The following is a 15,592-nucleotide window of genomic DNA, read 5'->3' on the forward strand; positions in this document are numbered from 1 at the left end:
GCCCACCAGGACCAGTCTTCCTCTTCCTACTTTAGGCCCCTCCAATCCCATCTGCCCAGTACATCTGCAGTGAGTGGTATTCCTAACATGTAGTGTAAATTTCCTGCTTAAATTTCCTTCCCAGTATTCATCACATTCTGCAATTATATACTCATATGACGATTTGATTGATGTCTAGCTTTGCTACTAGACCATAAGCTGCATAGGAGCAAGCCTGACACCTGTCTTGCTCATAATGGCATTTGCAGTGTCCTCCTGGAGGGCAAAGATGGTGTCTTTTTTGTTCGCCACTGGATCCCTAACACTCAGTACAGTGCCTGGCATATCAGAGACTGTTAACCTGGGTTGGATTGATAGTTAACTCTTTGAATTGAAGTACTGTCAGTACAGACCAGTATAAAGAAAAATGTCACCTTCTTGCTGAAAGCAGATGCTATGGGGCTGTCCACACATTTTCATTTTGCTGGGATTGTATGGGACTGATTATTGTTCAAATTAGGGAGCTTGGTGACAGGTACCTGGAAATCTGTCACAGGCTAAATGGCATTCACTCAAACCTTAATCATCTAAAACTTCTTCTCGTCGCACCTAAGCAAGCTGACTTTCATTTGCTTTCTTGGGAAAAAAAAAATTTAGCCTGAACCATGAAGGATAAAACAAGAGGACACTCCAAAGGCCATAAGGCACCTACCATAGAGAATTAGGACTTTGTTCATTGTTGGCAAGCAAACTGATGCTGCTTATTGCAGATGGATCTTATTTGCTCACCATCAAGTCTTATCTGCTCATCCGAGCCGGTCTCACTGCCACGCTGCTTGGCAGCAGATGGGTTCCAGGGATGGTAGTCCCGTGGAAGTAATAAAGTGGTGTTTCACTTCCAATTGTCTTTCACTGAGACCTCTCAGTGATTCCAATTGATTGTCCTGTAACCCGACGCAGGGACTGACTGCATCAGGTTTTTCTGGGCTAGAATTTTTGTCGCTGTCTTGGGAACTGAATGCTACACACCGTGAGGCTGGTCCAGAGCTGCCCAGGGACACGGTCCTCTCCAGCCAGGGTCCAAAGCCTGTGTGTGGGTGAGGTGAGAGGTGGCACTTTCAGGCCTGGAAGCTAGGCTTCTGGTTTCTTGATACAGCCCCAGGAACAGGTCTGCAATGGTCTCCATCTCCCTGCCTCTGCTGTGACTACGGTGCTTTAGAATTCCCTGTAGTTTCAGGCTTTATCTGTAATGGGAATGGTCCATCCTCTAAGGCTCTTCCATCCATCTGGGTTCCTAGATGCTTCCAGGACTGCAGCTTCTTCACTCCTCCGGTGGCCTGGCCTTAGCTCTGGATGCCTGCTTCTTTCTGCCCAGGCAGAGAAGGTGGGTGGATGGGGGCAGGGGAGGGAGAAACAATAGCTCCTTGCTCCTGAGCTGTTCATTGGGTTTTACTTTTAGGAGCAGGCAAAGGCAGATATTCTGGGGTGCTGAGGGTGAAGCTGGGGTCTGGCAGGGTTCTGCACCACCCCTCCCCCCATCACACCAATAGCTAAGTCACCAGGCAGAGTCTCCGCTCAGCTCAGAAGCCTCTGCCAAGTCCTGTGTTTGAAGGGCCAGGCCCCCCGCCCCTGGGATTCAGATTCGCCTTGGACCCCCTGCCCATCCCCTTTCCTTTCCATTTCTGTGAATTTTTAGTTCTCCTCCTGGCCCTGTCTCCTCTCTCTCTGCCTTCCATAGCCCCATCCCTTCAGACTCATCTACCCCTCAGCCCCATCCGACTGCCAATTGAAAAGGCCTGAAAATAATGTGAAATAATATAGTTTATCACCCAGAGGCTGCTGACAGGCAGTGTGGCCACCTCTGAAAACAGGCAGGGAGGCTGGGAGGGCGAGGAAATTATAGGCTGCACAAAGGAGAAAAAGTTAAAGTAAGAGCTCCATAAAAGAAAGTGGAACTATTATGCTGCAAAATGCCAACTCATTACAAAGCGGCCAAATAAGAGAGAAATACGGCACTGCCTGTAATAGCAGTTTACAAGGGAACATTGTACAGCAACAGAAGAGACGCGGCTATAATTTGCTCTAACAACTCCAATTATCCCTTTTATTGATTTGGCAACACATTTAATAGGAGTAGCCACACCTCTTCTGTTACAAATCATTAAAGGTGTTGAACGGTGTAATTTTAAAATTGTCCTCCTCCAGTTGTCAGTATGACAGCATAATTCCCCCTGATTTCGGCTATGTAAACACCGAGGCACGGTCATTTCCCCCTTACAAGGCCAGCGATGTTGTCAGCCTGGGGTTTTTGTGCAGAAACATCCATTTAATACATATCTTTTTTTTTTTTTCCCCCAGCCGGCTCTCCTAATTGCAGTGATGTTTGGTTTAGTTTTTTTTCCCTCCTCCCCCTTTTTCTCTCACTCTTACCCTCTTTTCTTCCATCTACGAGGTGTGTGTGTAATGGGGATAGAGGAGGGAGGGAAATAAACAGGCTGTTTGCCCTCCTCTTTCTTCTCTGGCAGCCTTAATTGCTACTTAAGTCTGGGCCCCGCACTTAACATGCGGGGGGCGCGCCGGGCACAGCCTCTGGAGGCGCAGAGCGCGCGCGCGCGCTCTCGAGAGGGCTGGCGAGCTCCGGGCCGTGGAGGCAACTGAGCCGGTCTGGCGGCATCTGGCAGCACAAGCGCAGGGTCAGGGTCACGGTCAGGGTCAAGGTCACGGTCAGGTGGCAGAAGCCGGCGGGGTGCGAGTGGAATCAGAGAGTAGCCTGGGCCCGTTCCACGCGGTCGGGGGATGCCCAGGCTGGGCGGCGCTGGGTAGGAGAGCAGCGGTCGAGGGACTGGTGGGGTGCAGAGGCCTCGGGCAGGGGGCACTGGGTGGATGAGCCCCTGCCCTGCAGCCCCTCTGCTCTGATTCAGCCTTTTGTGAGGTTACTGGCCCTGCGTGGGCCTCCAACCCACGCTACCAACCCCGTTCATCAGCCCCTTCATGAAGTATTGTTTTTGTCACTTCCACATCCCACTGCTTAGCCCAGGAAGGAGGCTCTCAACAGACAATTGTTCAATGAGTGGAAACATGGCAGGAGGAAGGATGCTGAGGAAATCAGATGACCCCTGGGCTCAGCTGGTGGGAGGGGGCTGGTGGAGGCAGGTGACTCATGGGGTGCCTGACCCTGTGCTGTTAAATTCGTATAGGGCTCAGGTTGGGTACTGGGACACGCTCATGTCCTCTAAGACTACATCCAAACCCTCTCCAGTCCTCGGGATGCCAACTGTGTCCCCTTGGGTTCAAGTCAGCCATGGGCTCCTGGCTTCCACCAGGAACCAGGGGCCAGGGGCTATGGGGTAAAGGGCTGTGCTGTGACGAGAAGGAAATGGCAACCCACTCCAGTATTCTTGCCTGGAGAATCCCATGGACAGAGGCGCCTGGCGGGCTACAGCTAATGCAGTTGCACAGATTCAGACTTGGCTGAAATGACTTAGCCTGTCTGTGAGGAGTCAGGATCCCTTTCCAATCCCACCTCTTCAAAATCTTGGGCCAGTTCCTCCTTCCCATCCTGTCCCTGACTTGCCCTCTGTCTAATGAAGCTCAGTCTAGAACCTCTCCGAGGGGGTGCCACTTTAGGTGACTTCCAGGGGGCTGGGCTCCTGAGCAGGTGATCAGAATGAAGCAGGCATCCTGGAAACACCTGCTCTGTGGCCTCAAGCTCCTGCCCTCTACCACTGGAAGTGGACCTAAGCCCCAGTTGGAGAGACTCAAGTTAGACTGAAAGGATGTTAGCTTTCAGGACTGCGTGGTTCCAGGTTAGGTGACTGGGGACGTTTTCTTTTTTTTTTTTTTCTAGTTGCGGTGAGCACAGGCATCTCATTGCGCTGGCTTCTCTTATTGTGGAGTGGCTTCCAGGCGCGCAGGCTCAGTAGTTGTGGTTCCCGGGCTTCAGATCACAGGCTCAGTGGTTGTGGCACATGGGCTCAGTTGCCCAGAGGCATGTGGGATCTCCCTGGACCACGGATCGAACCCGAGTCTCCTGCATTGGCAGGAGGACTCGTTAACCACTGAGGCACCAGAGAAGCCCGAGGGGACTTTCTTAAGGTCAGGAGACCCCCTTCCTCTGCAGTGGGCCAGCTGAAGGGCTCTTGGTTCGTGGCAGAGGGCTGCTGACCCAAACATAGTCATCATGGAGAATCTGCAGGCGCTGGGCTGGTGGCCTTGGCTCCCGGGACAGTGGGGGGTGGGAAGCAATGTCAGCAGCTGCCATCTCGCTCTTCTTTGTCCACATCTACAGATCTTGTTTGCCGTCCTCGGGGCCTGACCCTTCCCACACGTGAGCCTACTGGGTCCCTGCGGGAGAAACCTTAGACATCCCCAAGCCCCACTCTCATATCCTCACGGGAGGAAGCTTTGGAGCTGCTGAGAGGGGGGCTCTGGGCGGGAACCTCTTCTGTACTCCACTGCACAGAGCAGAGGTGTGCACGTGTGTGTGTGTGTGAACCTCTTCTGTACTCCACTGCACAGAGCAGAGGTGTGCACGTGTGTGTGTGCGCGCGCGTGTACGTCTCTTGCTCTCTCTAAGCACTTCCGTGTGTTTTCACCTCTGCCTTCCTCTTTCTCAGCATCTCTGGGTTTCTCTTTGTATCTTCTCCTTCCTGGCTGCCTTCTTGTGCTTCTCCGGGCTGCTTTTCATCTTTGTGTTTCTTGCTCTGTGTGTTATAATTGCCATTCCCGTGCCTGCTCTCTCCCGCCAGGGCACGAGCTCTGTGAGGACCAAGAGCTCCCTGCACCTGCACAGTGCAGGCGCCTCGTACATCCCAGTGGGCTTTCCTGATGGCTTAGCAGGTAAGGAGTCCACCTGTGATGCAGGAGATGCAGGAGATGCAGGTTTGATCCCTGGGTGGGGAAGATCCTCTGGAGGAGGAAATGGCAACCCACTCCAGTGTTCTTGCCTGGGAAATCCCATGGATAGAGGAGCCCGGTGGGCTACAGTCCATGGGATTGCAGAGAGTTAGACACGACTGAGCACTCAAGCAGGCATGTATTCCAGTAGAATAAATCAGTGGATACCTGAATCTGCCCAGAATTCCTTTGCGTCTGCCCGCATCTTTCTGGACCTCAGGGACTCTCTCAGTAGCTAGTTTGGTGGCAGTACCTGGTCTGTGCTCAGGTATAGGTGTGTTTCTTGGGCTAGCGCCCCTCTCCTTGTCTACTGGTCTGCCTCAGTGTCTCTCCGTATAGCTGTACATCTCTCCCCACGCCTGCCGATCTTCAACATGGTGCAGAAAGGATGCTGTAGGCATTCATGTTGGGGGTACTTGGACATGGACATCCAAGTGCCACGTGGGTGTGCTTCTCTTAGATGCCGTCACAAGAGGCTGTGAGCACCTGAAACGGATCACCTCCTTCTCAGCTCTGGGTGAGGGTGAGCTGTGGTCCTCTTCATCCCTTGCTCCCACGGTGACCCCAATCACAGCACCTGCCCTTCTCTAATTGGCCGATGTCAGTGGAAGGGGGAGGGAAGGTTGATGTCCAAGGAGGAAATCCCATTAGGGGAGCCAGCGCCAAGTTATTAGCGGTTAAGATGTAATTGGAGTTAGTGAATAATCTCCTTCGATTCATCATGTATTTATGGCACACCCAACTGTGTGACCTTGCGTGAGGTGTGTCACCTCCCTGATGAAATAAGACCTCAGTGCTTGCCAAGGACCTCTGGATTTCTGGCATTCCGAGTCCCTGAAGCTGGAAGGAATTTCTCTCCACGGATTCTGATAACTTACTACTGCCCCTCTCCTGGGAGGCACCTATACCTTTCCTCTGAATTATGTGCTCAGTTGCCCAACTTCACCTGCATTCTGAGGACAGGGTCTTATTTAACTCCCCCCTAACCAGTCAAGTGCCTTGCACACAGTGGGTGGTTTATCAGTTTTTTTTTTTTTTTTTTTCAGCCCTGGGGGCTCTTTATTGAAACAACTCACAGCACAGCATTTGAGACAGACAGAATCCCGGCCGGCCGAATCCCAGAAGGCTGAGAAACTGAGGTCCCAGCACTCTTCCCTGTCCTCCTGGGCGGAGAAGGGAGCGATTCCTCCACGAAGGCAACCAGGCCTGAGCAACCCAGGGCTGGAGGCAGGGGTGGTCCATACACAGAGACAATAAGAGCACTTGGAATCAGGGTGGCCCTGCAGCACGGCCCAAGGCTGGGCCCCCAAAGTCTGACAGTCGTGGCTTTCCTGGGGGGTACGGGGGAGGGCAGGTGCACCCTCAGCTGCTTTTATGCGCCCGCTCTTCTACGTAGAGCTGCATCTTTAAGATGTCTGATGTCATGGTCTTTAGAGGTATCAGTCGGGGGTCGTGCATGTGGACATCCTGCTCGTCTGCCAGGATCCAGGGGAAGTCCTTGATGACCTGGATCTTCTCCATGTTGCGAGTGGCAGCTTCTCTCGTGTGCACTAAGACGGTGAAGGTACAGCCTTTTCCAGGAGCGGCTTGACGCAGTGCAATGTGTCCTGGATATACTGGTTCAGCTCCGGATGACAGGACATCTGGACAGGCACATTGTACTTCTTACGCTTCTGGAAGATGCCCACCGGGTAGACCTCACGCACGTAGAGGATCAGGTGCACCGCCACCTCCAGGAACTCGCAGAGCACATCGGCCACCACTTGACCAAAGTTGAGGTCCTGTCGCGTGAGCGTGGTCATCCTTCCCGACACCAACTCCGGCCTCGATTCCCGGCTGGGGGCCCGGCCCCCGCGAGGGAGACCACCAACCAGATTACTCCCGCCCGCCTCCCGCTCAACCCGCGGCCGGGCGCTGCTCCGTCGGTTTATCAGTTTTTTGAATGAATGACTGATTAAGCAGTATGCACTATGATTAATTATAAAAAAAAAAAAAAATAGAAAGCCAAGACCCTACACTTAAGCAGCACACAATTCCGGTGGAATTGTCCCCTGTCCCTTGCTAGCTTTGTGAACTTATGTGAATTCTTCAGCCTCTTTGTGCCTCTGTGTCCTCATTCATAATATGAAGTAATAATAACTACTTTGCCGGCGGTCCAGTGGCTGAGGCTCCACACTCCCAATGCAGAGGGCCCGGGTTTGGTCCCTCGTCAGGGAACTAGAACCCACATGTCACAAATAAAAGTTCATGGGCTGCAACCGAATGATCCCGCATGCTACAATGAATACTGAAGACCCTTCGTACTGCAAACAAGACCTGGTGCAACCAAATAAATGAAATTTTGTAAAACAATAACTACACCACACAAAGTATGGATTAAGTTCAATCATAGGTAGTTACGCACTGAATTTAATGCTTGGCACTTATCAGATCCTTACTTAATATGTATTCCTGCTCTATTCTTGGGGCTTCCCTGGTGGCTCAGATGTTAAAAAATCTACCTACAATGCAGGAGACCCAGGTTCAATCCCTGGATTGGGAAGATCCCCTGGAGAAGGGAATGGCTACTCACTCCAGTATTCTTGCCTGGAGAATCTCATGGACAGAGGAGCCTGAGGGATTACACTATATGGGGTGGCAAAGAGTTTGACTCACTCTATTAAGTAGAGAAGAGACATTAAGCCCTACAGATATCAGAAGGGGAGAAATCAGTGTTGGGTGCATTTTTCCATTGAGGCTGGGGAGTGGGGACTATCTTTGTGGTGGTTAGACACTGCTGTTTGTGCCCTGTGGGCTTTTTGGCTTATGTCCTGCCCCCCAAACCCCACCTGCAACACAAAGATAGATAGAAGGGGCTCAAAAGTACTGAATTAATTAATTCATTAATTTTAAAAGTTGAATGAATGAATAAAGTGAAGCCACTTTATTTGCCGCTAAAGACAGCAGATCCAAAATTAGACTTCTCAGCTGAATCACCTGGGATCTTTTGAAAAATCTACTTTCTCACCCCCCAAATCTAAAAACACCCACATAGACATTGATTCAGAATCTCTAGGCTTGGGCTCAGAATCTAGTATTCTTTTAAAATTACCCATATGATCCTGACATGTGGATGATTTGGGGATATCCTGGCTTAGGACATGGCCAAGATTACATATAATTCATGTATGTTTGAAAATAACTGTTACCTGGTTTGAAGATATAAATACTAAACATTATTATTTGAACATTGTTTCTATAAACCCATGTTCATACACTACTTTCCACTCCCATGTCACCTCTGCTACACTGAGGGGGTCATTTTCAGGGTAACATTGGAGTCAGGATGTGGAAGGATGAATAAGTTGGGCTTGGAGTTGGGACCAGAGGGAGAGTTTAGCCCAGGTCACAGATGTGAAGGGACTGGAAGGGAAGCCAGCAGGTTGGAGGTTAGTTGCAAAGCTGTAGACCCCGGAGAAGGTGACTAGCCCCCACCTCCCTTGGAGTCTCCCAACAGCTCCACCTGAACTGCTCCCTTCCCAGCTCCAGAGGAGCTGGAGGAAGCAACTTTACAATCCCTTCCCCTGCCCCCTCATCATGGCTCAGTCCAGTTTCAATTTCCCAAGGAGTAGAGGGCAGAGGTAGGATGAACTATGTAAATACACACAGATGCGCAGGAACCAGAGATATGGAGGGCCAACTCTAAGTTACAGGTTATTTAAGTTATATATATGTATATATATATATATGTTATATATTATGGTAGACGTATATGTTATTTGTCTAGCTTATAATCTGAGATTAACCCACAGGTTGTTCAAGGGTCAGCTATAAATGGAAGCTTCTCTGTGGAGCTTTGAGCTTCAGTTTTCAGCATCCTTGGTTTATTGTGTCTGCTATGCTTGTTGTTACAAGGCATTGCTTCTTCTCCTTTGATATGACCAACTACTATGTGCTAACCCAACTATTGTGTGCTAACCCAAGTGTTAGTAGAAGTCATTATTTCCATTTTATAGATAGGGGGCTGAGGAGGCTCAGAGAGACTGGCCTACTGGATGGAGTCCACACACATAGCTCACAAGAGGTTTCGAGCTGCAAGGTGCCCCCAGCTCCCTTGACCCCAAGGCCTACGGTTTCCCTCCATGCCTTCCTGGGAAGGGACCCAAGCCAAGGGGTTGGGGATTTCACTCGGACAGTGGCTGAGGCCCAAGCACTGCTTTGATTCCTGCCATTTGCTGAATGGCTCCAGCTGGTGGAGCCTGGGGAGAAAGGACTGGCTCTCTGGACCAACCACACCTCCATCCTCCTCCGTGTGAGCTCTCGTCTCCCTGGGGTGGCCCCTCCTCAAGTGTGTGTCTGGGCCCAAAGAAGCCCCCTCCTCTCGCCCAGCTCTCCTTGACTTCACTCCTCTCTTCATTCACAGAATCACTCAGCATGAGTTCACTCAGCTTGGCCAGGCGCTGTGCTGGTTTCAGGCATCCAGGGGTAGGGAGGACGCTCCTGGCCATTTAAGAGCTTTCAAGCAAGAGGGGGCAGTGCATTCACTGCCAGTACCCTGGGATGAGTACCGTGCGGGAGAGACAAGGGCAGAGAAGGAGGATCCAGCTTCCAACTTGGCCCTATGGGAAGTGAGCTTTTCACGTTGTCTGGGACAAGAGTCCAGCTGGAATGGCTCAGAGTGGCCACAGCGTGGTGTTACTGCGAGCACGTGCAGGCTGTTTGGATCGCCTGAGGATGCCCAGCTGGCCAGCCACATGGGCTGCTGGCACCCTTGGGTTGGAGGGGTCCCGCCTTCTCTAAACTCATCTCCAGGACCCCTTGGAAGGCTTCTACTTTTCTGGCTTATTTTCAAGTTCCTCAAAATGATCTGTCCTTGCAGAGGGGCTTCTCCTTCTAGGCTAGGTTCTTTCCTGAGTTCTGTTCTTCCACTGTGTGTGTGCACATGTGAAAGAACGGGGAAAAGGGAGAAAGGATGCACCCTTACATCTCATCTCTACCTCTCTCCATCCCTAGGACCTCCTTCTCCATCCCTGGTCTCAGTAGGTGGAGAGCTGGAGCCCCGCTTCGAGGCAGAAAGCCCCATTCTTGCCCCTTGCAGGGAGCACGGTGGCATAGTGCCCACTATAACCCCCTGAGCCTCAGGGAGCTTGTAGCCTGGTGAGCAAGTCATTTTGCAAGACTCGAGAACTCTCAGCAGAGCTTAGGAGCCATGGGAGGAGAGGCAGGAGGTAGAGGAGGAATAAAGAAAGGCCTTGGCTTTCATTACTTTCCAAGGGAGGAAGCCTGGGATGAATGGCCTCAGCTGTCACCTCCCTGGAAGACAAGGGAACAGAGACCCTCTGAAGAAGCAAGACTGCCTCCAGCCCCCCGACCCTTCAGCCCTTGCCGGGTCCCCTTCCTCCAGTGGCTGGGCCAAACCAGATCTAGGCTGTGTCCCCAGTGGGGGGCAGTGCGGGTGGAGGTGGATGGAGGTCAGTTCTTGAGGTCTCAAGGCCAAGGGGTTAAGCCCCCAGCAGCCAAGTTTCTGGCGTCAGCTCTTTCCTATCGGCCTCGCCCTCACCCTGCGGACCCCCCCAGCCCCCCTCCCCATCCTCCTCCTCCTCCTGCTCCTCCTCCCGTTTCCATTTGGAAGAAGGAGGCTTGCTGTCTTTGTATTTTAACTGTAGCAAAAAGATTAAATTGTTTACGAGCCGGGAGCCTCGGCTGGCTGGATGAGCCGGAAGAGACAAAGATAGACATTCTAATTCTCCCCTGTTCTCCGGGCCTCCGTCCCCCTGCCTGCCGCTAATTCTTTTATCTGGCCCCAACACTCCAGGCATTATGTGCATTCATAAAAAAAAGGTGGGGGGGAGCGGAGAGAGCCCTCGCCGAAGCCAGCAAAATTACTGTTCTCTGCGCCGATTCTCTGATAGCAATCTCTTGAATGCTGATTACTTTTGCCCCCCCCCTCCTGTGCCCCCTCCCCCCTTCCCAGCACCCAACATAAGTTGGTCTTTAACCCTTTATCTTTAGCAAGCAGAAAGACATGGAAAACATCTCACTCAGTGGGTGGAAAAAAAAAAAAAAAGGAGGGGGGAGGGAGAGAGAGAGAGGGGAAAAAAAAAAAAAACCAGCACGGAGAAGAATTACTGTTATCTCCCTACCAGAAGAGGAACAGCAGAGATAAGAGAGGCCTGAAGAATTAAAAGAAGCGTGGCGTTGGGGGCTCTAAATTCATGCCGGAGCTGGTTGTATTTGTCTGTCACGGGGGTTCATAATTTTCCGAGGTTGTTTTGATAGACTTATTGTGCGGACTGCATAGAAAACTCATCAGCATTTGTTGCCTCTGAGCATTATTGTCAGAGGTAACTGCGTGTCTATAGACTGGGGGAGATAATGGCTGAAGTAGAAAGCAGATAAAGCCGGGGCCCTTCTCATTAAGGACTATCTCTGCCTCCGCAGACCGGCTGGGACCGAGTGACGGGGCGGCGGCGGCGCGGGGCATACATTATGCTGACGAAAGGCGTTGTCCGGCCCGCGGGCGGCCAGGCGCACCCCGTGGGCGCGGTGGCTGGCCCGGAGGGGCTCCGGCATGGGCATCGGGACCCTCTGGGTGCAGTGTATTCATCAGCAGGGGGGTGGGGAGAGGCGCGGAGGGATGGGGGAGGCTCGCTGAGCTGCCAGGGGCTGGGGGAGTGCCGCAAAGTCGGTGGGCGGTGCAGACGGCCCTGGGGTTCAAGTCCACGTCTGGCAGGGATGAGGATCAGAGAACGGAAGGGTGCCCCCGAGGCCTCTTGCAGGTTCTTGTCGTTCTAGAAACTTCCACGTTGGCCCAAGCCTCCCATGTGGCCTGGTTGAAAGAGATGAGCCTCCTGTAGCCTGGACTACTGTCCAGGTGGCGATGTGGAGGGTGGATGTCCCCTGAACATCGGGGGCTGTGGGTCTCTCCCTTCCTCACCTGCCCTTCCTCCAGCACCAGTGCCTAGGAAGAGCCAGGCACTGAGGGGCACTGTGAGCATCTTTTGCCTGTAAACTCCTCCTTCTCTCTACCTAGGGCCACCCTCCTTCAAAGTCAGCAGAGGGGAGTGGGCACGTGTGGGCAGAGAGGCTCACAAATGTCCCCAAGCCAAGCCCTGAAGCCAGGCGGGGTCCAACCCAGATGCCGAAATGGGGACTGGGGTGGGCAGAACTGAGCTCTGGGGAGCTTGGGACAGGGGCCCTTCTCTTGCTCTTCCCCCCCGAGAAATGAGGAAAATAATGGAGATGCTGGTTCGATCCCTGGGTCGGGAAGATCCCCTGGAGGAGGGCATGGCAACCCATTCCAGGATTCTTGCCTGGAGAATCCCATGGACAGAGGAGACTGGCAGGCTACAGTCCATGGGGTTGCAAAGAGCCGGACACGACTGAGGCGGCTGAGTACAAGCATGTACACGTTAGCACAATGCCTGCACCTGCCACATGCTCAGTAAGCCTTTTCTTTTCTGTGTGGTTGCTGTTCCTTGATGGTCCTAAGGCCTGTATACAGCTCAGCACTTCCTCCTTCATCCGGGCCAGCGAGGGGAAAAGTGAGGTTCAGGGGAGAGGTTTCTGAGCTATAAGTGAATGCCTTATCCTCAGGTCCTGCTCCCATAAAGCTGAGGCCTTGGCATTTCCTGAGTCCAGTCCTCTCGGTTGGCAGATGGGATATTGAGGCCCAGAGAAGGAAGGGGCTGGCCCGGGGCACATGGTGGGTCCTAGGCAGAGCTGGACAAAGGCCCAGGTCTCACAGCTCTCGGGGGTGGTGGTGGGGTTCCTTTCCTTTGCAGCATCCTGCCTTCTGGGCTGCTTCCGCCATCAGGCTGGCCAGGCAGGAGAGATCACTGGTGCTTGCAGCCGTGGGGGCAGAGGGGACCCAAGGCCCTGCCACTGGCCCCAGGGCCCTGAGCCTGTATCTGAGGCTGTTCTGGGCCGCAGCTTGCTCAGAACGACCCGAGTCAGGCTCCAAAATGGGAGTGCTTTTAGCAGTTGATTGCTCCTCTGTATCTGGTTTGGCTCAGGCCAGCTGAGAATGGACAGGGTCATCAGCAGAGGGATGCAGTGACGGGATGGGGCAGGGGGATGCAAGTGGGGCAAGAATATAGGGCAGACAGATGCGACGAGTATAGAAGGTCGCTGGTCACGGAGTCCGCGGCGTGGACAGCTGGGGAGCCCTCAGACGCAGCCTCTCCTGATACATGACTCACCCCCGCACCCTCCTGGGCACTTGGCAAGGGCCCAACACTGGGCAGGGGGTAGTTAAGGGACTCAGCATCTGTTGAGCGCTTCTTACATGTCCCAAGTGTTTTTACTTCTCTTCTGTTATCCTCACCACTACCTAAGGGGAAGCCATTCCACGCTCAGTTTACAGGGGAAAACCCTGAGACCAGAGAGGTGAAGTGTATTCTCTCTCTCTCTTTTTCAGCCCCACTGTGCATCCCATTTGTGGGATCTTAGTTCCTCAACCAGGGATTGAACCTGGGCCCTCGGCAGTGGGAGGGCAAAGTCCTAACTACTGGACTGCCAGGGAAGTGCCCCAAAGAGACGAAGTAACCGGCCCGTAAGACTGTGGACTCTTGGACTCCAAAGTCTGGGATTTATTCACTCTACGCCTGCTCCTGTCTTCCTTCCAGGGCCAGCTGGCTTCCAGTTCCTTCCTTCCTTTCTCTTCCCTTCCCACTCCTCCCCTCCCCTCCCCCATTGCCCTCCCTCCCCCTTCAGCCCTTCCTTCCTCCCTTCTTTCCTTCTTTCTATTATGCAACGCTACCACCCTCATCACACCCATCTTCCTCAGGTGTCAGCAGCTCACTGTGGGACTGCTTCCCTGGAGCAGAGTTTGGCAGGAGTGGCCGAATGTGGAGTGGCGAGATCACTGCCTCGGGAATGCCCGAATCTTGTGAACTGTGAATCAGCTCTCCAGGATCTGTGGCCTTGGGGTCCAGGGAGATCACCTCCCTGGACTCAGTTTTCTAATCTGTAATGTGGGGACAACATCTGTCTCACAGAGTTGCTGCAAGAATTAGCTCAGGAGCGTGTCAAGTGGCTGGAGTGTTGCAGCCTTGAACTAAAAGCCAGTTCTCCCGTCCTCACCTCCCACCCTGCCTGCTGTCAGCACTGCGGCTGGGACAAGGCAGTCTGCCGTCCCCAGGCCAGCTCCCATGCAGTGCTCACGCTCCTCACGGCCCCAGATGGCTATGTGGGTTTAATCATACCTTGTCTCCCAGGGGCCAAGCATTCTCCCACCCGTTCCTGCCTTTGCTAATGATGACATCCTGTTATTCATGCCAGCCTGCCCTCCTCGGCAAAATCCCTGGCCTTTGCACTCCAGCCCAAAAATCCACCATTAACACCTGTCAGCGCAGCCCTGCCTGCCATGTCCAGCATCCATGGACGTGGCCTTCACCTGCCTAGACCGGTGGACTGTTCCCTAGACCCTCCTGCCTCTCTTGAGTCAAACCTGTCCCTAGTCCCCATTTCAGTCTTGCCGCCTCTGGCAGGACTAGCTCCTGGGAGGTCCCTGCCCCTGGAAGGTGGTACAGTCACCCTGTGGTTTAGATTGGATGGCGGAGTAGATTTGGGCCACCCTGGTGGCCAGTGGGCTTTGAATGACGACATAGCAGGGGCAGCTCAACCGCAGTGGAGGGAATTGTGACCGAGAAGCAGGTGAGCCCTAACTATTAGTGACGGCTGTGTGTCTAAGTCAAGTCACTGACCCTCTCTGGGCCTCAGATTATTAACCTGTCATCGGAGATGATCATCTGTGAAGCCTGCTACGGCTTTAACGGTCTGCGATTCTGGGGGGGGGGGGGTAGGTGGGGAAGGGCCAGGGGTCTGCTGCCAAGCTCTGTAACCCCCTTCCTCCGTGGCGGAGGAGGGGGTGCGGGGGGCACCGCTCGGCTCTTGGCGCAGCCCCGCCCCCGCTGGCTCGGAGACCCGCTCCCTCCGCGGGATTTACAATGGGCTGAATTAATTTGCATGACAAAATTGGCTCGGGTATCCAAGTGTTGCAGGAAGACAAGTGTAACATTACGCAGAACAAGCAGCCGGGAGGAAGGTTACCGCCGACAATGAGGGAGCAAGCCGCCCTCCCACCCGCTGCCTCTCCCCACGTTTCATCCTCAGGTGTGGGGGGGGGTGGGGGGCGGTGTCAGGGGCGGGGGAGGAGAGAGAACACAGGTGTGGGGGTGGCCGCCTGCCCAAGGATCTGGAGTGGGGAGTGGCTTTCCAGGATTAGTGAGGAGGAGGTTTCCTTTGCTGTTTCTAAATGCCTCCACCCTTTAAATGGTTGCAAGATTATTTCCTCACTCTCAGGACTTGATAACACAGACGCTTTCCAAATCACCCTCTGAGCACTCGTCCAGGTATCCATTCACTCATTCCTTCATCCATTTCCTGACTCACCCACACATCCACTATCTATCCATCTAACCACTCACCCATCCATCCATCCACCCATCCATCTTCCCACTCAGCCAGTCATCCTTCCACTTGCCCACCCACCCTGTCTACACACCCCTACACTCACCTCTTTACCAAGCCATCTGTGCTCCATATGCACCCATCCACCCATTCTTTCATATACTCATCCTTCTACCCAGGTATCCATCCTCCCAACCATCCATCCGCCGAGCAGCTCATTAACTCACCTATCCATGCTTCCATCTAACAAGAGCAGATATTGGACACTGTGTGCCAGGTACAGTTCCAGACATTTCTCTGTTCTTCAGGTTCCTCCTCTGTAAAA

General features: G+C 53.2%; 1 pseudogene across 1 annotated transcript; it reads right to left on the reverse strand.

The window, feature by feature from the left end:
* Positions 1-5,899: 5,899 nt before the first annotated feature.
* Positions 5,900-6,781, reverse strand: LOC122694336 (annotated as a pseudogene). Its single transcript, XR_006341168.1, has one exon. The product of XR_006341168.1 is annotated as a mitotic spindle assembly checkpoint protein MAD2B-like (transcript).
* Between the last annotated feature and the right edge of the window lie 8,811 nt (positions 6,782-15,592).

The sequence above is a fragment of the Cervus elaphus genome, chromosome 5 (genome assembly GCF_910594005.1).
Source record: "Cervus elaphus chromosome 5, mCerEla1.1, whole genome shotgun sequence".
Classification (NCBI taxonomy): domain Eukaryota; kingdom Metazoa; phylum Chordata; class Mammalia; order Artiodactyla; family Cervidae; genus Cervus; species Cervus elaphus.